Raw genomic sequence first — 23040 nt, 5'->3', positions numbered from 1 at the left:
CTCAGTTTGTTTTTCAGAGTCCATCGTCTCTCATGGTTCGTCTCCCAGTCCGATTTCCACCCCTTCATTCTTCCCCTCCTGCTATCTTCTTCTTCTTTTTTTAAACATATAATGTATTATTTGTTTCAGAGGTACAGATCTGTGATTCATCAGTATTACACAATTCACAGCGCTCACCATAGCACATACCCTCCCCAGTGTCTATCACCCAGCCATCCCATCCCTCCCACCCCAACCCCCACTCCAGCAACCTTCAGTTTGTTTCCTGAGATTAAGAATTCCTCATATCAGTGAGGTCATATGATTCATATCTTTCTCTGATTGACTTATTTTGCTCAGCATAACACCCTCCAGTTCCATCCACATTTGTGCAAATGGCAAGATTTCATTCCTTTTTAATTGTGCCCAATTTTTAAAATACTAACAAATAATCCAGCAGAAACTGTTCTTGTACAGGTCTCCATATGCCAGCATAAAGATTTTCTTTGTGTTTCATAGAACTAACCCATTACACTAAAGAAACATCATTGCTTGACTGTGCTGAGCGAATGTTACCATTAGTTTTCCTGGGAGGAACTTTTCCTCCACATAAAATAAATCAACTTGTCACATTTCTTATTGTCAATGACCAAGCCCCAGAGGAAATGGAAAATGTGACCAAAATATGCTTTGTTGGGCCTCTGGGATCCCCTACAGCAAGAATCTAATCCAGCAGCACAGCTCTATCTTGCCCCCCGCCTTCTCCGCTGGGGGAGATTTGCAGCTTCCATGAGTCTGAGGCACATGGCATCCAGCCACAGGCTGGTGCTTTACAAAGGACAAAAACTGCCCTTTTTCCAAGGATCCCCTTGCAAATTGTATTGACGTCTTCGAGGTCTGCTTTTTTCTAATACAGACGGCTGTGCTCAAGGCCACCTGTGCCTTTAAGAACAAATTCTGCCTGGACAGGACTCATCAGCCAGTGCATAGGAGGGGGTGCAACTCAATGCCGGGAACCCCAAAAGGCCTGGCCATCTATTGTTGAAGGAAAAAGGCAAGTTACAAAACAGGGTGTAGAGTGTGAGCTCATTTCTGGTTTTGGTTTTTTTAAAGTACATTATAGAAAATGTCTGACAGACCACATCCACACCCCTGAGGAGTAGATTAGGAAGGCGGGGGTGATGGAGAGGAGATAAGAATCTTTTGCTTTGGGCTTCATTTAATTGTGTACTTTCTCTTGAATAAGCACAGTTACCCTTATAGAGTAAGGGACATTTACCCAACGCAGGCTGTGGTCCTTCCAGCCCTTCTGTGGAGCTCAAAGGAGCAGAGTTAATTTTAAAAACATTCTATTATAAATAATTAACAAAGACTATTGTACTTCAAAAACTACATCATATCTTTAATATTTATCGGCCAATAAGCACTTACTGAATAAGAGTTAGAACAAGAAAATCTTCTTTCTTTGGAACAAAATGTGATGTATCTAAACCAGCCAATTAACTAATTAAGGAAGGGTTCCAAATGTCCCTCACTATAAAATAAAGCAGCTTAAGAGACTGTCAGACTGCCTGTTAAGATACGCTGCCTCATTGCCGAAATTGACATCCTGGATTCATCCACATCACCTTACTGAGACAGACAGGACAGGAAATTTGGGGCAACAAGTACCTCTACTGACAGTTGCATGAGATGGCACAAAAACAAGAAGAGTGTCGTAATCATGGCCTAATTCCCATGCATGGCCCTCGAAGTCCTCCCCAGAGCAGGCTTACCCCCAGCCTCCTAGTCTGCCCCCAAGCCCCCCACTATCTCCCACGGATCCTGTCCCCACGGATCCTGGTCTCCTTCCCTCCTCCGTCCATCCTGCACATTCTGCCAATCATCTGACTTGCTGCTTTGCCTCAGTCTCCCCTCCCTGCCCACAGACAATAAGCCCCCAGCATGGTCACAAACTCCTCTGCCATTAGGCTCCTGGGAACCTCTCAAGCCTCATCCTATCACTCCCTGCTCGGGCACCCACGTCACCAAATCCCCTGTGTGAGCAGTGCCCCAGGCAATGTCCCACCCACCATCATCCAGAAGGCCCCCCTTATCCTGTTGCCACCCCTGTCCCTAACTCTGGTGAATTCTATATATATATATATTTTTTAATATATAGTCCTTAAGACTCCAATTCCACCTTCACCACTTAAAACATCTACATTAGTAATCAATATGTGAGACATGTCATTATATTATTAGCTCATTTGATTCTCACAACCAATCTGAGCAGCAGGTCCTGTGGTTATTGCCATTTTACAGATGAGGAAACTGAGGCTCCAAAGGGTTAAGACTCTGAACTCAGGTCTCTGTCACTCCGAGTCCTGGGGTCCTATCCACTGAGCCACTTGAGAATCACGTGTGGATGTGTGTGTGCTCTGCACGGAAACTTGAGATTCCTGAAGGGAGAGACTCTGTCTTGTTTGCCTTTATCTTCCCAAGGTGGAGAGCACAGGGCATGGCCCCAAAACACAAGGCAGGGAGGGAAAGAAGAGGAGAGGGAACACGTCTTTGGGGAGTTGAATTAGGCAGAATTGGGCACCAGCATCTCTGAGCATTCACTTCTTCATTCATCCCACACATGTTCCTTGAGCAGTTGCTCTCTGCTGGACACAGCCCTAGATGCATGAACCAAATAAAGTCCCAGCCTGCTGAGCTCACCTTTAGGTGTAAAAGTAAGAATAAATAAAACCACATACAGAAAAAATATAATGTCCACGGTAAGTGCTAGGAAGAAAACACGAGGCAGGTGCAACAGGGGTTGCGTGCTGTTCTGGAGGGAGCAGTCAGGGAAGGAGGCTGCTGTATGGGAGGGAGTTGACTGTAGGGTTGCGCTCATGGCCCAACGCACCACCAGTGCGGCGGTATGAAGCCAGTTAGGGAGCTGCTGGAGCAACCTGAGGGGGATGGCCCAGGCTCAGACCAGGGAGGGAAAAGTGGGTTCAAGAGAGAAATGCTGGGATTGGAGATATACTTCAAAGGTATCACAGTTAAACGCAAACTTGGCCTCATTCTCCACCATCGCACACTCATGGTGGAGGAGGGGGACCATTTTCACTTAATAATGTCTTTGATGAAGCCATTTAAATTATTTTATTCAATCTTGACCTTTGAGTTCATGGCTTCTTAAAGATTCTGCTTGATGAACTATGAACTAGGAAGTAAGCATAAAACATGTCTTCTGCAGGGGCGCCTGGGTGGCTCAGATGGTTAAGCGTCTGCCTTCGGCTCAGGTCATGATCTCAGGGTCCTGGGATCGAGCCCCGCATCGGGCTTCCTGCTCCTTGGGAGCCTGCTTCTCCCTCTGCCTCTCTCTCTCTCTCTCTCTCTGTCTCTCATGAATAAATAAATAAAATCTTAAAAAAAAAACAAAACACATGTCTTCTGCAAACCGAGGGACAGTGGTTATGTAGAGGAAAAGCATTTTGTGATTGAACTGCCGGCCAACTAGCCCCTTTATCTACACTGTCACATCACTTGTACTTGAAAGAATGATTTACAAACTGTGATTATTCAGACTTAAGTATTTGACAGACATTTTCTTGAAAAGGAATGAAGGGAAGCTGTCAAGTCAAGGAAAACAACAAATATTTGTGGGCAATGATGAAATTTGAGCTTTCAGGTAAAATTAGCATTTGGAAAATTGTATCAATTTCTGTGAGGTAGACAGCTTCCTGGTACTTAAATGAGATGGGCAGTGATAATAACAAACATGATTTTTACAATTTATATAATGAAAACATTGGGAAAATCTGTACAACTCAATAGAAGGATACCTACAATTATCTAAAAAGGCCATTAAAATATCCTACTTTTTCCAACTACCTATATGTGGGGGCCAAATGTTCTTCATATACTTCAACTAAAATAACATAGTGAAGTAGATTGAATGCAGAGGCAGATATGAGAATTCAGTTGTCTTCTACTGAGCTAGATATTAAAGATGTTTACCAATAAATGTACAACAATGCCACTCTTTTCCCAAATATTTCTTGTTCTGGGAAAAACATTTTTTTTCAAATAATGTGCTATGTCAAAATGTAATTGGTTTATTATTTTTAAAAGAATTAAAAGTTAAAAGTTTTTGAATTTGTTTTAATTTCTAATAGGTGGTTTATTTTTGGTAGGTATACTCTATATAAACGAAAGCTCTTTGGAGTCCCCAATAATTTTCATAGAGTAAAAGGGTTCTGAGGCCAAAAAGTTTGAGAACCACTTGTTTACAACAATAATTTGTGTTTAGATCTTTTATGGGAATGCCCCATTAGAAGACTGACCTCGGGACCTTTGCACTTGCTCCCTTTGACTGTGTCAATTATCGCGTCCAGTGTTGGTGAAAAAGGGGTAAGTTTGGAGAAGACTTCTCCATCACCTCCCCTTTTCTGACATGAGCAATTGGCCTTTTCTCTAGCCTAAATACTGTCCTGAATCATCTCTACAGAAAATCTGGATGGCTGTTGTTCAGGTCTTAGTTTAAATGTCACTTCCTCAGAGAGAGTTTGCCTGAACCTCCCCCTCCCTTACTCCACCCCCCAGAGGAGCAATAGCCTCTCCTGGTACCCTGTATCCCTCATAGCACTTAACACTGGGAGATTGTAGAGTTACTTCTGAGAGTGTTAGTTTCATTTCAGCCTCCCCCATTCAAGGTAACTCCAAGAGGCTAGTTGCCTTATCTTTTTGTTCATGGCTGGATCCTGAATTTCTAGGACATTTGTTCAAAGAATGAATAAATGAAAATGGGTGTTCATCTACATGTGGACCAGCTGAAGCTATGGGTTGTGGGCTTTGCAACTGTGCTTATGGGCATGCAGAGTGGAAGCATGGCTGGATACTTAAAAAAAAAAATCAGACCACAGCAAGCTTCATTATAGAATTTATTTTCCAGAGCATCTGTAGACAAGATATTGCTGTGTTGAGTGAGAGAGACAGGAAGAGGTGGGGGTGTGCCTTAGATCATCAGACTCTCCATCCCTCCCCTTCTTTTGCTCCTGACAAATGACCCCATTGAAGGGAAGAGTAGAAGGACCAAAGAAAGAACTAGGCCACCTTCTTTGTAGATCTCTGTTCAGGCCCTCCTCTACAGGGAGGAGGCAGAGTGCAAACAAGGATTTTTGTCTTATATGGATTTGGAAAATGTGCAATTCAGAGAGGCCTAGGGTGGATTCCGTGGCAGACCCAGAAAATAAGTTTTAATGATGAGGAAAGAAGGAAGTGATTGTCAAAATATGAATTCATTAAAGCATATTCCCTAGGGGCCTATTTTGGAAGCAAAGGTAATGAAGCTTAACTTTTAAAGGTCAGTTTTAACCAGCTCATGAGGCAAATGGCAACAGTGACATCAGACATCATCCTGGTCCTCTGTATCTATGGCAACTGAATTTCTGAGCTGTGATTAAACATAAAACTAGAACTACTGCATGAGTCCCAGCACCAGCCCCAAATAAGTGTATGAGCAAGTGGCAAACTTGACACATCTCTTGAAATATTCTGGCCATTGACTGGGAAAACAAGCAAAAGAATCTGGTGTTAAAGCTGCCTGCTAAAGAAGCCAGGTCATGGGGCGCCTGGGTGGCTCAGTCGTTGAGCGTCTGCCTTCGGCTCGGGTCAGGATCCCAGGGTCCTGGGATCGGGCCCCGCGTCGGGCTCCCTGCTCGGCAGAGAGTCTGCTTCTCCCTCTCCCACTCCCCCTGCTTGTGTTCCCTCTCTCCCTCTGCCTCTCTCTGTCAAATAAATAAATAAAATCTTAAAAAAAAAAAAAAAAGAAGCCAGGTCATCAGCCCCTACCCTCCTCTGGGACCTTGGATAAAAGAAAGATCACCCTCAAATCCATTGCTTTTCATTCATGTATTGGTCTTTAGTTGGGGAGTAAAGGTAGCAGAGGAAGGTGATTACTTAGGCATTTTAATTTAAAAAAAACCTTTTTTTCCTAATCATAGAAATGAATTAAGAAGAAACCAATTCATATTTATTGTAGGAAATTTCTAATATCCAGATGAATGTCAAGAAGAAAAAGTACCTGAAATCTCAACTGGGGTATTTCTTTCCTTTTTTCTGCATGTGCATTTATTTCATAAAATTAGAATTAATAATCCCCATGTCATTATTCATCGAAATATTTCAAATATGTTAAGATTAACAGTGGCATAAAATTCTGTCATGTAAACCAACTATGAATTATTTTTAAGCTTTGCCTCATTTTTTCCTAATTATAAGATTAATTGAAGTGTAATTTTTTTTTATTTTTAAAGATTTTATTTATTTATTTGACAGTGAGAGACACAGCGAGAGAGGGAACACAAGCAGGGGGAGTGGGAGAGGGAGAAGCAGGCTTCCTGCTGAGCAGGGAGCCCGATGCGGGGCTCGATCCCAGGACCCTGGAATCATGACCTGAGCTGAAGGCAGCCGCTTAACCGACTGAGCCACCCAGGCGCCCTGAAGTGTAATTCTTATACTTTGCATTTTTACAGCCCCTTAGCATGTCCTGTGCAGGCAATCCTGCCCCTCGCTTAGGAGGTGGGGTTCCTGGTATCTGCTGTGTTGGTCTCCCACTTTGGGTCCTCAGCGGAAGCTGGAATGAGGTAATCCCATTTTAGTCTCCTATTTCTTACATAACAACAAAGTGCAGGAATAACCAAGCAAAACAGACAGAACTACAACAGTGGAGGTAGACTTTCACCCACTTAAGTCAGTCCTTGTTGGACTAGACAGTGGGGAAAAGGTAAGAAAATTATAGATAATAATATAATTAATGATTATTTAAGTATGATTTTTATATCATAAAAATTATATACACTAACACTATATTAATAATAATACGTGTTTATTAATAAACTAAAAGAACAATATAATCAGTAACTAAATATTCTAAACTGCATCCCTTGAAAAGAGTAGATTTATTTTCAAGTATGAATGGAACAATTTTATAAAAATGAACCCAAAGGAAAACTCATTATATATAATGAATTAGAAATAGTACAAATCACAATCTCTGATCATAACACCATAAACCTAGAAATAAGTTAAAAAGTAGAAGCAAAACATCAACCATTTGAGAATGTCAGGACTTTCTATCAAATTACCGTTGGACAAAGAATAAAGTTATAGACTCTTTGGGAAATAATGCTGATGGAAACATCACCTTGAAAACCCATGGATAGAGCTGCACTCAGAGGAAAATGGGTAGTCTTAACCATGCTCCTTACTGAATAAGAAAGAAATCTAAAATACAGCAGGCAACCTAGTTTGCCCAAGAAGCAGGGACGAGGAATGTGGGTTTTCCTCTGGGGGTTCCCTGAAAGAGGTGCCCCTTTACTAACCTCCCCCAGAGTCAAAGCTCTAGTCCAGCAAAACACGCAAAGAGGCAAACCAATAAATATCACAATTCCAAGGCTTATTCAGAGCTCAGTAAAGTAGACATTAGTGTTTTATCAGTTTTTTCTTAAGTATATTGAGATATAATTCACATACCACCCAATTCACCCACCCAAAGTTTAAAATTCAGTGGCTTTTAGCATATTCACAGATTTGTGCACCCACCACCACAATCAATTTTAGAACATTTTCATTACCATTAAAAAAAAACAAAACTATACACTTTGGTAGTCACTCTCCGTTTCTGCCCAACAACCCCCGCACGAGAGCCTGGCAGCCTCTGTCTCTGGATTTGTCTATTCTGGGCATTTCATATAAATAGAACCATTCAATATGTGGGGGGAGAGGGAATGGGGAGTGACCACTTAACGGGTATAGGAGTGATAAGAAAGCTCTGGAATGCAATGCTTCCAACTAGGTGGAGCTAAGTGGTTGCATGACACTGTGAATCTATTGAATGCCAGTGAATCATACTTTATTTATTTATTTTTAAGATCTTATTTATTATTAGAGACAGAGCATGAGCAGGGGGAGGGGCAGAAGGAGAGAGGCAAGCAGACTTCCCGCTGAGCAGAGAGCCCGATGTGGGGCTTGACCCCAAGACTCTGGGATCATGACCTGAGCTGAAGGCAGACGCTTAACCGACTGAGCCACCCAGGTGCCCCCTGAATCATACTTTAAAATGGTTAAAATGGTCAAGTTGGTATTATGTGTGCTTTACTACAATAGTAATTTAAAAAATCCAAATCTGTTATTTGTGAAGTCATTGGACAGGATCATATCTAATTTAAGAATGAGTCATGAATATTTAAGTGACTTATTTTTTGTCACATTGTATTAAGAGAAGCAACAAACACTACCAGCGAATTATCACCCGAAACAACAAATATTGAAGCGTATTTAACTAAAACAAGTTTAGGCATTTTGTTTCTTCAACAGCAAGGTACAATAATTTTAACAAAACAAACATATGGAGTTGAAAACTGTTTTTACTATAAATATGAAATGTGCTGTTGTTGTATTTCCATAGACCGAGCTATCTGAGTGATCGGGAAAGGCTTGGAACGTTAGGTTATGAGGCTGGCTTCCCCCTGCTCCTTCTCTTTATGTACAGATTAGGGAAGGAAGATAATCCTCCAGCTTCTTCAAGTCCCGGGAGATTTCTCACTTAGGCGTGGACAGAACATCTATTGCTTCTGTGGTTGCTGCCCCATCTCTTCCCTCATCCCCCCCACCCCGCCCCGGGGACTGCCTAGCTCAGCCAGCGAACAGGGGGCAAATCATCTCCCCCAGAGGCTGTCTCATCCTGAAGGCAATAAGGCTCAAAGAAATGGCATCAAATTCTAGAGCAAATTCAAGGCCATAGTTGTGCCAAATGTCCTTCTGTTTCCAGGTGAGGGAACATGACAGTTTCTGAATGGTTTGGGATTTAGGAATAAAATTACTCAAGAACACTGCAACTGAGCACACGTGGTTTGTGAGGTAGGCTGCACACTGGAATCATCTGGGGGCTTTCAAAAACCTCCATGCCCTCCCTGGTCCCACCCCAGACCAACGGAGTCAGAGGCTGAGGGGACTTGGCTCCCCAGGTGGTCCTGATGCACAGAGGAGGCTGGATGTAAGGGCCCGAGAAGCCTGACAAGAAGCTGCAAATACCTTCAGCTGCCAGCACTGAGGCTGCTCAGCTTTGCTGGAATAAACCTGTAGGAGGAACAGAAGTCCCGCTCTGGGCTCTGGGCGCCCTGAGCAGGTGGAGAAGACACAGGGGAGCCTGGCTTCCATGCACACCCTCACCTGCTCAGCATTCATTTGTTCACTCACGCATTCACTCAACATTCCTTAGGCTCCCCCCTGGGCTGGGCCCTGGGGAAACCAAGCCAGAAGGAAGCCTGGTGTCCCCCCTCAGAAAGCTCGGAGTCTGGCAACTGAGTACAAAAAGTGCTGGGCTTCGAGGAGCCTTCACGGGAAGGAGCACGTCACCTAGGTCACCTAGGCAGGAGGAGGGAGCACCGTGAAGACAACTTTCTGAAGGAGAGGACAATTGACTGGGACCAGGTAGGAGGCAAATGCTACACTTCCGAGATATAGCCACAAACCCCCCTGTGAATGTGGTTCTCAGCCAGGGCTGCTCCTGGAACCCCACCCTCCCACCCCCCGGGAGCTTCTAAGCACGTTCACCTCTGGTCCCACCTCCAGAGGCTCTGGTTTCATTAGTCTGCAGTGGGGACTGGGCGTTTGTATATTTTATAACTGTCATCATTTTTTATTGAGGTGACTTTCACATAACACAAAATTAACCATTTTAAAGCGAACAAGTCAGTGGCATTTAGGACATTCACACTGTCATGCAGCCACCACCTCTATTTGGCTCCAGAACATTTTCATCACCCTAAAATAAAACCCTGTATGCGTTAAATAGTCACTCCCCGTTTCCCCTCCCTCCAGCCCCTGGCAACCATAAATCTGCTTTCCATCTTTATGGATTTAACTATTCTGGATAGTGCACATAAAAGGAATCATACAAAATGGGACCTTTTATATCTGTCTTCTCTCACTTAAGCATAATATTTTCAAGGTTCATGCACATTGTAGCAGGCGTCAACACTTCATTCCTTTTTATGACTGAATAATATTCCATCATACGGATAGTCTAAAATTCGTTCATCCACTCACCCGTCAATGGACATGTGGCTTGTTTCCATTGCGTGGCTATTGTGAATAGTGCTGCTATGAACATTTGTACACAAATGTTTGACATCTATTTGCAATCCTTTTGGGTATATACTCAAGTCTGTAGTTTTTAAAAGCTCCCCAAAAATTCTTTTTTTTTTTTTTAATTATGTTCAGTTAGCCATCATTAGTCTCCCCAAAGATTCTAACTTGCAGCCAAGGTTGCAAACTGCTAGTTTGGAATGGTGGTTCCCAACCTGTGGTTCTGGTTTAAAGATTTTATTTATGTATGTATTTATGTATTTATTTGAGAGTGCGCACCCAAATGAGCACGGGCAGGAGTGGGGTGGAGGAGCAGCAGGGAAGTGAGAGGGAGGGGGAAAGAACTTCAAGCAGATTCTGCACTGAGCCCAGAGCCCAACAGGGGGCTGGATCTCACGACCTGAGATCATGACCTGAGCTGAAACCAAGAGTCAGACGCTTAGCCGACTGAGCCACCCAGGTGCCCCTTGTTCTGGTTTAGTAGATTTCTGGGCCTTCCTCTGGACAGTCTAATTTAGTGGCTCAAGGAATTTTTCTTTCTGGCCCCCTCTCTACCTTGGCATTTCCTTCCTCCGTGTTAACAGGCCAGTGTACCTATCAGCCTCAGGAGTGCCTCTGACAATGTATGTCTTTTTTTTTTATTTAATTTTATTATGTTATGTTAGTCATCATACAGTACATCATTAGTTTTTGATGTAGTGTTCCATGATTCATTGTTTGCGTATAACACCCAGTGCTCCATGCAATACATGCCCTCCTTAATACCCATCACCAGGCTAACCCATCCCCCCAGCGTCCTCCCCTCTAGAACCCTCAGTTTATTTCTCAGAGTCCATAGTCTCTCATGGTTCTTCTCCCCCTCTGATTCCCCCCCCCTTCATTTTTCCCTTCCTACTATCTTTTTTTTTTTTTTAACATATAATGTATTATTTGTTTCAGAGGTACAGGTCTGTGATTCATCAGTCTTACACAATTCACAGCACTCACCATAGCACATACCCTCCTCAGTGTCCATCACCCAGCCACCCCATCCCTCCCACCCCCCACCACTCCAGCAACCCTGTTTGTTTCCTGAGATTAAGAGTCTCTTATGGTTTGTCTCCCTGTCTGGTTTCATCTTGTTTCATTTTTTCCTCCCTTCCCCTATGATCCTCTGTCTTGTTCTCAAATTCCTCATATAAGTGAGATCATATGATACTTGTCTTTCTCTGATTGACTTATTTCGCTTAGCATAATACCCTCTAGTTCCATCCATGTTGTTGCAAATGGCAAGATTTCATTTTTTGATGGCTGCATAATATTCCATTGTGTATATATACCACATCTTCTTTATCCATTCATCTGTTGATGGACATCTAGGCTCTTTCCATAGTTTGGCTATTGTGGACATTGCTGCTATAAACATCCGGGTGCACGTACCCCTTCAGATCCCTACATTTGTATCTTTGGGGTAAATACCCAGTAGTGCAATTGCTGGGTCGTAGGGTAGCTCTACTTTCAACTTTTTGAGGAACCTCCATGCTTCTTTCCAGAGTGGCTGCCCCAGCTTGCATTCCCACCAACAGTGTAGGAGGGTTCCCCTTTCTCCGCATCTTTACCAACATCTGTCATTTCCTGACTTGACAATGTATGTCTTATCAAGTACAGGAAAACCCCCTTCCCCTCCAAGAGAGGTCCCTCACTTCCCCAGCTCAGTGCCCCCAGGCTGGTTCTTCTGGGGCCCACTCCAGCTGAGGCAGAGATGCTGCTCATCCTTCCTGCCTGGGCCAGCCCCTGCTCCTGACCTCCTGTGGGAGATTTTGGGCACTCTTATCCCCCCAAAACAAATCATCACGTTTAGAGATGGTGCGGTCTGGATTGACCTTTGTGGCCCAAAGCCCTCTGACTCTGTAAGGACGTATTTGGGCTGTAGATGCCCCCGCCAGTCACCTGTCTCATTCCTGGGATATCCTTGTCCAAAGCATTGGTATTTTGGTCACAGGCGACCACAGATTTGTCACCAAGAATCTTTTATTTGTGTCACTAAAAGGTCCATCCTGGAGATTTTCTCCAAGCAAAGGAAGCTACTCCAAAAGTGATCACAACCTTCAGAGACAGAAAACTGACCACTTTCAAACACCACTTCTCCAGCTTCAAAAAAATCAGTGAAGTCCATGGGTACCGGTTATTTAAATAAACCAAAATTTTATGGGTTCTGGCACCAGTGTCCAATCCAAGGACGGCATGGGCGTCTGTGAGTATTCACAAGCATACCTGGTGTGACCTCTTGCAAGGTAAGGAGGCCTCTTTCCTCCCCTGAGAACTGGAAAACCAGGAAAGCTGACTTGTTTCCTCAATAGGAGGCGTCGAAGCGGCTCTAAAGATCTTGAGCAATAAAAGACAAAAAAATTGGAAATGCTGCTATGTCAACCAAGTCCTACTCTATAAGTCACAGAGCAAAACCAGCTAAATATATTTAATCTACGTGTTAAAATACTTATAACATTTATTTTTACTATGGGCCAAACTCTGCTCAATGCATTAACACATATTATCTCATTTAATCCTCACAACTCCCAGGTGAGGTAAAATTTATTATCTACATTTTAAAGATAAGGTGATTGAGGCCAAGAGAGGCTAATCAACTCGCCAAAGGTCACACAGCTATTCAGAAATGTTGCTGGGATGCAAGCCCGGATCTGTTTGACTTCAAAGTATGTGCTCTAAATACAAACATTCTCTTAAAAAATGTATTTTGAGAAAGGAATGACCTACTGATCTGCGCAGATGCTGCACCCACTCAGAGCGGTAAGAAGGATCTAAAAAGGATATCTACTGGGCGTGTTTAAAAAATAGAACATGATGTAAGCTAAGTGCTAGACTGTGCCATCTGTGGGAGGCGAAGGACCCAATGAACATCCCTCGTTCCCAACACCTGGCCCAGCAGCAGGTGGGAGCTGTGCTGGGTGAAATCTGATCACTGGTGATGTCTCTCTTGGTCTTAGATTGCTCTTTCAAATTTAATAACTCATAAATCCATAGAGTGACATCTTTTTAGAGCTTCTATTCCACAGGGTGAGTTTGTAAAACCTGATTCATTTTGGACAACACCAGTTTGTTCAGAGGCAAAGAGGATTCCCAGAGAGTGGCAGCAGAAATGGGAACACTCTTTCCTCGAGTGGGTAAGTTCTGGGCTCTGATTCCTTCCTGAGGTGACCACATACCTGTTATCACCCATCCATTGTCCAAGCAAGTCCAGCCGGGGAACAGACTAGGTAAATATTTCCACCCAACCAAAGGCCACCCTGGCACTTGCCTGTGGTGGTCACTTCGGCCGGCAGGCGGCGATCTTGCCTGCGATATTCCACCGTAGAGGTTTCTCCGAAGGGCAGCCGGGTGTGGCCCCCCAGCAAGTTGACCAAAGAGGTTTCCACGCTGCCGCGCCGAGGACTCCTTGGCAGAGAAGCTGGTATTCGCGACAGCAAAAGCGAGTGTCAGAAGCAGGTGCGCCTTCTCTGGCCTCAGATCACTGTTCTTAGAAGGAACTGCTTTTTAAAAAAAGGAAACAGAATTGCTTGCTTTTGTGGACATATTGAAAATGTTATTATTACATTCAACTAATTAAAACTTTAAATACCATCTTGGTGGGCTGGGGGTTTTTTCACTGACGTCAGCCTGAATTTCCCTCATTTTCCAAGGTGGCTTCGCATTTGGACTTTTCTTTTAAATGATTTCTCAAAGTAGAGGCTGAACAGGCGGACTGGCCTTGCGGGAAAATGTGTGTCTGCGGCTGTCACCCCTCACGGGGTGGCAGCGTCTAAACGTTCTATCTGCTTCACCGAAGCTTGGGGTTCCAGCTGCCCCCCTCCCCGTCCCCCGCAGAATCTCACGGACAGGCTGTGGGCCCCGGAGACTGAGGAGGGCGCCTGTCTTTGTATCGGAGATCAAAGGTAAGGTTCCATTTGATAGAAATTCTCTGTTGCTGTCAAAACAAACAAAACACCTTTAAAAACCAGTAATGGCACAAAGACCCAGGGGTGTCAAGTGGCACAGAAAAGCCCCTGGGGATCACACTTCAAGACTGGCAAAGACGAAGCTCTTTACAGAAATGTGTTTAAACTGAGTTGTGATCGGTTTGAATAGATTGACAGAAGTTAATGTTTGTAAGCTTGAATTGTAAACGAAAGCTCAAAAAAAAAACAAGCTTCAAAGGAGAAAACCGGTCATCCAAATTATTTTTGAAAAGATGATCAACCCACAAAAAGAAATATTTGGATGGAGGCTCTGCTTGTCTCACTCAGACCTTTCTCCTGGGAGAGAATTCTGTCCTCCCCTCGCTCCCCCACTGCTCGGGGGAGCCTTCTCTCCTGCCTTTGCCTTCCCCCTAACTTTGATTGAGCTCTATTTGGTTGTCTTAGAGAAAACCACAGGGGCTGTCCTTTTGTTCTGGCCCTGACAAGAGGTAAAGAACCACCATGGGTAATTTTGGAGTTGGAAAGGACAGGACTCAAGATGGTCCAACTCCCTCGTTGACAGAAGTGGGGGCCAGTGACTTGCCTGGGTGACCTTGGGTTACACAGCTGGGCTAGAAGCAGCAGATCCGATGTCTAGTTACGCATTTTTTCCATTGCGTCCCAAGTGCCTAAGCCCAGCTCGGTGGGACACTGAAAATTGCCTTGGAATGAATGTCTTATGACCAAGGCCCCCAGAGAGTTCTCTCTGGGCCATTGACAGAACTTAGTTCCCATGATGTGAAAACCAAAGGAATGGTGAGGTTGCAGAATATTTTGTGGGTTTTTTTTTTTTTATGGCCATAATCTGATGAATAAAAGAGCTTTTTAAAAAATAATTCTTTGTACATATACCCTGGCTCCTTTATGAGCGTATAAGCTCTTTGAGGGCGGATAAAGGGTTACATTTATTCCTGTAAATTCTGTAATTCCCTCTCTATTCACAGTTGATTTCCAAGAAGTTATTCGTTGTTTGATTGAACAGAGATGGCTCTGAATTAAAGACTGGATTCAAAAATTGAAAGCAATGGCAGGATTTTTCAGACCTCTCCTTTTTAGGTCTTTTTCTCCCCGAGACCAGGCCTGCAAGTTCTCCTCTTCCCTCTTAACACTTTTTCTCTGTGACACTCACTGGAAGTCTCGTCACCTGCAGCCATTTCCTATTGTTTCATGTACAACGTCTTATCTTCCCACCAAGGCTGTCCTCGAAGGCCAGGCTAATGTTCCCATGCTCCAGCGTCCAGGTGGCAGTGTGCTAGGCCCGTAGACAAATTCCAAAGGCTATCGAAAAGAACAGTTTCTGAATTGGTAAGAACTGACATGATGCTTTTATATGGCATTTTATTTTTTAAGTTCTCCCTCAGACATTATTCCTTTTTCAACAACATAACAAGTTTTTAATTTTCAAATTTTATTCAAAATAATTTTTTAGTTTATGTATTTTATTTTTTTATTGTGAAATTTACAGAACCGAAAATCTACCATCTTAACCATGTTTAGGTATACAGTTCGGAGGGAACAAGTACAATGATGTTATACAACCATCTCCAGCATGTCTCTCATCTTGCAAACCTCGAACTCTGTGTACATTAAACACTAACTCCCTCTTCTCCCCTCCCCCCAGCTCCTGGCAAGCCCCATTCTGTTTTCTGCCAAATTCTGTAAATTTGACGACTCTAGTGCTTTATGTTAGTGGGGCTGTACGGTATTTGTATTTTTTGTGACTGGCTTGTTTCACCTACTATAATGTCCTTAAGTATCATCCATGTTGCAGCCTAAGTCAGAATTTCCTTTCTTTTTAGGGCTGAATAATATTCCGTTGTATATACACACATGTATATCATATTTTGTTTATCCAGTCTTCCGTCAGTGGACACTTGGGTCGCTTTCTCCTCTTGGCTACTGTGATTAGTGCTGGTATGAACATGGGTGTACAAATAGCTGTCCTATTCCCTGTTTTTAATTTATGTGGGTATATACCCAGAAAGGTAATTACTGGATTATTTGAAAACTCCATTTTTAATTTTTTGAGGGACCTCCATAGGGGCTATGCCATTCTATACTCCTACCAACAGTACACTAGAGCTCCAATTTCTCCATGTCCTTGCCAACACTTGTTATTTCCTATTGTTTTGTTTCTGTTTTTGTTTATGACGGTCATCCTAATGAGTGTGAAGCGGGATCTCATTGTGGTTTTGGTTTGCATTTCCCTAATGACTAGTGATGTTGAGCATCTTTTCTTTCTTTTTTTTTTAAGATTTTATTTATTTATTTGACAGAGAGAGTACAAGTAGGGGGAGCAGCAGAGGGAGAGGGAGAGGCAGGCTCCTTGCTGAGCGGGGAGCCTGATGCGGGGCTCGATCCCAGAACCCTGGGATCATGACCTGAGCCGAAGGCAGAGGCTTAACGACTGAGCCACCCAGGCGCCCCAAGCATCTTTTCATGTACTAAATGGCCATTTTTATATCTTCTTTGGAGAAATGTCTGTTCATCCTTTGCCCATTTTAAAATCAAGTTATTTGGGGTCTTTGTTGTTATTGAGTTGTGGGAGTTGTTTAAATAATCTGGATATGTATGATTTACAAATATTTTCTGCCATTTCATGGGTTGCCTTTCCAGTCTTGATGGTGTCCTCTGGTGCACAAAAGTTTTTTATTTTGATATAGTCCAATTTATCTATTTTTCTTTCACTACTTATGCTTTTAATGTCTTATCCAAGAATAAGCTAACAATTTGATAGTGCAGTCCCCAAAATGGTTTCTAACCCTAAAATATAAGAAATTTGACATCGATTCAAGTGGGGAATGTCATTATTTCATTTTTTAAAAAATTGCAGTAGGGGCGCTTGGGTGGCTTAGTTGGTTGAGGGTCCAATTCTTGATCTCAGCTCAGGTCTTGATCTCAGGGTCACTGGGCATGGAGCCTACTTAAAAAAAAAAAAACTAAAATTGCAGGTGAATTGAATTAGTAAGTATCATTTTGATTAGGGATTAGGTTGCCATTACTGGGAATGTTTAAATATTATCTTTGTGTTGTGCCATGATGAGTGATAAGAGAGCCTGAGCCAGCCACTTCTAAGGTTGTTCTGGAAGATGTAAAAGTATGTGTCCTGACCTCTTAATCAGTAAATTTGGCCTGCAGGATCAATGTAACATATTTTCACTGCCGGGTGAATCTCTGTCCTTCTCAGAATACCTGTAAGAAGCAGAAGGGTACAGACATGGTCTTACAGACATAATGAGGAAAAAATGTCAGGCATCTCAGAAAAGATTATTACTCTTGGAATTTTAACTGGTTTAATATTATTATAAATTTTATCTGAGGGGTGCCTGGGTGGCTCAGTCATTAAGTGTCTGCCTTCAGCTCAGGTCATGATCCCAGGTTCCTGGGTTCGAGCCCCACATCGGGCTCCCTGCTCAGCGGGAAGCCTGCTTCTCCCTCTCCCACTCCCCTGCTTGTGTTCCCTTTCTCTCTGTCAAATAAATAAAATCTTTAAAATAAATAAATAAATAAATAAATAAATTTTATCTGAAAAGCATATATATGACAACTATGTAGGATAAAAATTACACCTCAGAAAACAAAGGAGGATTGAGCAAACGTGTAACTCTAATCACAGGAGAGGAAGAGAAGCTTGAAATATGCTCTGATGGCAACTTTGTGCTTACCCTGGTAATGGAACTACCCAAAGCTTCGAATACGATTTCCAGAACATTCTGCTTAACCCCCAATGTATTTTATCTTGTCACTCATTTATGGTATTAATAAATACCATACTCTACTCTATAGGAGAGTTACCTACTCTATAGGAGAGTAGAAGAGAGGGGAGGAGCAGAGGGGGAGAGAGAGAATCTCAAGGAGATTCCACTGCTGAGCACAGAGCCCCACGTGAGGCTCTATCCCACGACCCTGAGATCACAACCCAAGCTGAAATCAAGGGCTGGACGCCCAACTGACTGAGCCACCCAAGCACCCTTACTCTATAGGATTTTTTAAAGTTTCTCCTACATTTTCCCCAAATTTGAAAACAAGCACTTTTCTTTTTTGTGAGCTCACATGAAAATATCAAGCTTACATGAACATGAGGACTTAAAATACAGACTCATTCTCAAGTCACCAAAACATTGGAAGTGTCAAAAATACATTCTTAATTATATTCTGGTTTGGGATTTTCAAACTTTTAAAAATCATGAGTCTTTATATTAAAATGTAAGTTGACCTTTTTCAAACACTAAGCTTATTGATATATAAAAGAGAGATTGTCATAAAATAAAATTTATGTGAGTTGTACCTAGCAATTCATAATAATGGAGAGTTTGGGGAAAATAATAATAATGGCGGGGTGGCTGGGTGGCTCAGTCGGTTAAATGTCTGCCTTTGGCTCAGGTCATGGTCCCAGGGTCCTGGGATCGAGCCCCAAAACGACGTCTTCAGGCTCCCTGCTCAATGGGGAACTTGCTTCTCCCTCTCCTCCCCACTTATACTCTCTCTCTGTCTCTCTCTCAAATAAATAAATAAAATATTTTTAAAAATAAAATAATAATAGCAATAACATTTTAGAGTTATTACTTACTAAGTTGGAGATGAAGAATATAATAAATTTTTCCTGTTCTTTGATGTTGCCACCTACCCAAGTCAAAGAAAAACAAGTGTAATATATGTTCCACCTATAGGTGGCAATATTTGTACCATTAGCGTCATCTTTATTAAAAGGCAGATTATTAAAAATAATTAGAAATCCTCTTTTAGCAAATTTTTTAGAACTTTTTTATTATGAAAATCTAGAGCATACATAAAAGCATAGAGAGTAGTATACTGAACCACCATGTTCTCACCAGCCACTTCAAAAATTACCATGACCAATCTTGTTGTATTGGCCCATATCCCCTTCTCCACCATCTGGACTTTTATTTTTAGAGTTTGTCTATGTATGTATGTATGTATGTAATCTCTATGCCCAATATGCGGCTTGAACTCAGGACCCCAAGATCAAGAGTCCCATGCTTTTCCGACTGAGCCAGCTAGGCACCCCACACCATCTGAATTATTTTAAAGCAAATCTCAGACAATGCAAAATTAAAATAGAAAAATAAAGTTATGGTACCACCTTTAAAACACCTCCAAGGAATTCTCATAGCACACATGGAATCCTAAAAAATAAATAAATGGACAAATAAGAAACAAACCAAAAGCAACCTCCCTACTATGAAGATGAAGAAGCATTGATTGTCATACCCTGTAAAACATGGGGTGATAAACCTCCATCTATCAAGTAATGTAAGAATGTTTTTATTATATACATTGAGTATGCAGGTGAAATACAGGCGATACTTTAGGTCTGAAGGAGAGAAACTTCTTTCTTTAAGCAGTGGCTAAGTTACAGAAATACTGAGTGACAGAATATATGATATCCATATCCTTCCTTGGGGCTAAAAAAGTGATAAGACCAAGTTAGAAGTTTTTGCAAAATGAATGACGAAATATATAAAGGGTATACGAGTAAGCAAGGGGAATGGAAAATTACCGACTTGTTGGAACAAAGCAGTGACAGCTGCTAGCTCTAAAATTAGGAACAGAGAAGAAATTCTCAGAGCACCACCAAACAAAGGCGCAATCCACCCAGCACCTCTTCAGATTTTAACCCCTAAGACAATACAAGGCAAACAGCTCTGCCGGGATGACCACTTAGTGTGTTCTCCTCCCCAAACCTTGATGCTCTCTGGGTCCAGGACCATCTCTCTACAGAGGGCTGCCCCTGGAGGACAGCTCAAATGAACACCAAGGGCAGGGAGCGAGCATCTCTTGAAAGACTTTAGCGTTTCTATGATTTACTGAGACATTTATGACTTCACAGACCATCTGAAAGTCCAACACATATTGCTTACATCTTCGTCACGCTCTCTGAGCTCTTCAAGCCCAGACTCTGGAAATAAAATGATTCCCAAAAGCACTCTAAGCATCTGGGTTGTAGACTCTTTCACCTACCTGAAGTAGAAACTTAGCCGCTGCTACCGAAAAGTTTTTTAATTATAAAAAATCCCACATGATGGTCTATAAACAGAGTACCTCCGAATGACTAAAAAGCAACGTTAGGGTCCCCAGACCTGCTTTCTAGTCAGGTCCCTGCCCCAGGATGACCAAGGACATCACACAAGCCACGTGGGGCTTGAGCTTCCTCCCCCAGGGAGAGGGAGTAGCTGTGCTGGGGGTAACTGAGTCACAGGAATATTGCTGAGGACGACTAGGAAAACTACCATAAATACACTTCAAAATTTTAATTTTTTTTAATTTTTATTTTTTTTAAGATTTTATTTATTTGAGAGAGAGAGAATGAGAGAGAGCAAGCACATGAGAGGCGGGAGGGTCAGAGGGAGAAGCAGACTCCCTGCTGAGCAGGGAGCCCGATGTGGGACTTGATCCCGGGACTCCAGGATCATGACCTGAGCCGAAGGCAGTCGCTTAACCAACTGAGCCACCCAGGCGCCCACACTTCGAAATTTTTAAAACACTGAAAAGTTAGGTGGCTCAAGGGTTTCTTTTGCTCTGTTTCATGATTGGTTATATATGTTTTTACACTGGTGGTCATTTGCTCTCTTAATGGCCTAGCATTAACTTCTCCTCTCTGATAACAGTCAGCAAATTTGCCCCTAGGGCCACCCCGCCCCACTCTCTGCCCTGGGCTTGGGTACACTTGACCTCACCCTCCCCACCAGAGCAGGAGCCAGTCTGACCACAGGATGGCACATGCCCAGTGGGAGCCTTGTGACTTTGGGTGGTGCTTAAAGGGAGTGATGAGAGTCCTTTCTTCTCTTTTCCTGCTGGACTTGAACTGGAAGGATGGGAGGGTAAAACTGCAGCCACGTTACCTCAACATGAGGCCTGGGAATGAAGCCAACACCCAGAGAGAACAGAGCCAACAGACCAAGAGGTGGAGGCCTGAGCACATCACTTTAAGGTCCCTAACCCAGCTGCCCCAGGACTGCTCAGTTACGTCAGTGTATTCCCAGTTGGGGTTGGGTCTTCTGAAACTTGCAGTAACAAGAATCCTAACTGACAAGACACTCAGTAACTTGGCACAAAGCACCCAACGGCATCCTTTGGGGAAGCTCACTATATCACAAGGTATCTCACTCAAAATCAGGGATTCATTTGGTCATTGACTATCCCATAGATTCTGGGGGTGAGTCTTGGTTACCTCTGAATCAGAACTCTTAAATAATGTCTGAAGCGCCTAGTTTCACTTTCTCCTTTGCTCTCAAGAAATCAGGGAAATACCACTACTTGGAATTTCAAGGATTTCTAGCCTAGGATGGTGGCTACCAGCTAGAGACAATTACCTGGATCCTATATATTTCAGATTCATTGCTACATGGTGGTGCTAATGTGGAGATATTTGCTGCAAACAAATTTGTGGATTATATCCATTTTCCAAACCACCTGAGAGTCAAGAATTTGAAAGTGTTCTTGCTCAATAGCTCAAAGGAGCCCTGACCATCACCTCTCCAAAAAGCTAGAACACTGGTACAATTTATAGCTTCCACTACAAAATGCCAACAATGTAAAGTAAGATGTAGGAAGAGGTTGTAAAAGCATCGTGTAAGGTCAAGTTTTGGAATCATTAAACAGGAGAAAACTTTTTTAACGTAACTTACTGTTCAGAAACGTTCTCCTTGGTACTAGACTGAAGCTGTTAGAACCTTCCTAGATCCCCTTTAAGGAAAGAAGGCACTTTTCAATTCCATTATGTTCACTGTGAGTCCTTCATTGGAAAATTATGGTCAGTATGGAGCAGGGAAATGCCACCACTGTGCAGATCAGGATTTCTTAACTCCAGTACTGTGGACATTTGGGGCCAGATAATTCCTTGTTATGGGGGGCTGTCCTGTACACTGTAGGATGTTGACCAGCATTCCCAGCCTCTACCCACCAGATACCAAGAACACGCTTCCCCAATTGTGACGAACAAAGATGTGTCCAGAATGTCCCTTGAGGGGAAAATTGCCCCCAGTGGAGGACCACTGGTGTACGGTTTCAGCCACTGAAGCAGAACTGTCACTGAGTTGAAGCTGAGCTGGTTACATACCCACAAGGCCTGGGCTACCATCTGGTGAGGTCATTATGAAGATTAATGAAGAAGCTGTCTACTGTGGCTCATTTGGGAAATTCCAAAAAGTAAAATATGGGCTGATAATCCTATAGTGGTTAAACAAACAGACTATAATATATTTAGAGTATTTATAAACTGTAAGCAATTTCAGCTCAGTAAAGTTCCTTTTCTTTAAATCATTTTTTTTAGTGTAACTAAATGACAAAGCTATAGTGTTTGTATGATTCCACTCATCCTAGGTACCTACAGTAGCCAAACACATCAACACAGATAGGACAAGGGCGGTTGCCAGGAGTTGAGGGAAAGGGGAAGTGGGAAGTTACTGTTTAATGGGCACAAGAGTTTCCATTTTGCAAACTGGCGAAGAGTTCTGGGGCTGAGTTACACAGCAATGCATGTATTTAACACTGCTGAACTGTGCACTTAAAATGGTTAAGGTGGTAAATTTTATATTAAGTGTATTTTACCACAATAAAAAAATTATAGAGTTCACCTCATTTGTGGTGGAGAGAGAGTAACCTTTTCCACACATTTAAACATCCCTCTTAGTTGATCCCAGGAAAATAAACCCAGAAAAGGGCTCTGATTGGCCTGGCTTTGGAAATGCCCATGTGTGAACCAATCAGAGGTGGACAGGATGGGGGTAGTATGATTTTCCTAGGCTTCAGGAGAAAAGGAAAGGTCATATACCCATCCCTGACCCAGTTAACTCTAGCCAAGGGTGGGGAATCTGTCACGGCCAGCTTTCATCCAAACCATATGGCTGGAGTGGGCAGAGACACAAGTTCCAGAAAAGAGAGGGAAAGGAGGTTCAGGACAGACAAAGCAATAACTGAATAT

The 23040-nt window shown here is 42.8% G+C and overlaps 1 protein-coding gene across 1 annotated transcript in view; it reads left to right on the top strand.

Annotated features, from left to right (window-relative positions):
* The first annotated feature begins 13112 nt into the window (after positions 1-13112).
* GINS3 (GINS complex subunit 3) overlaps positions 13113-23040 on the top strand; it is a 48868-nt gene continuing 38940 nt past the window's right edge. Inside the window, exon 1 of the mRNA XM_035025088.1 lies at positions 13113-14033. The gene's annotated coding sequence lies outside the window, so the exon portion shown is untranslated. The remainder of the gene's footprint in view (positions 14034-23040) is intronic.

Source organism: Mirounga leonina, unplaced genomic scaffold (assembly GCF_011800145.1).
Source record: "Mirounga leonina isolate KUSES-001 unplaced genomic scaffold, KU_Mleo_1.0 Mir_180, whole genome shotgun sequence".
Taxonomy (NCBI): Eukaryota; Metazoa; Chordata; class Mammalia; order Carnivora; family Phocidae; genus Mirounga; species Mirounga leonina.
Note: the sequence above shows the minus strand (reverse complement) of the source record. Positions and strands in the feature narration are given on the sequence as shown.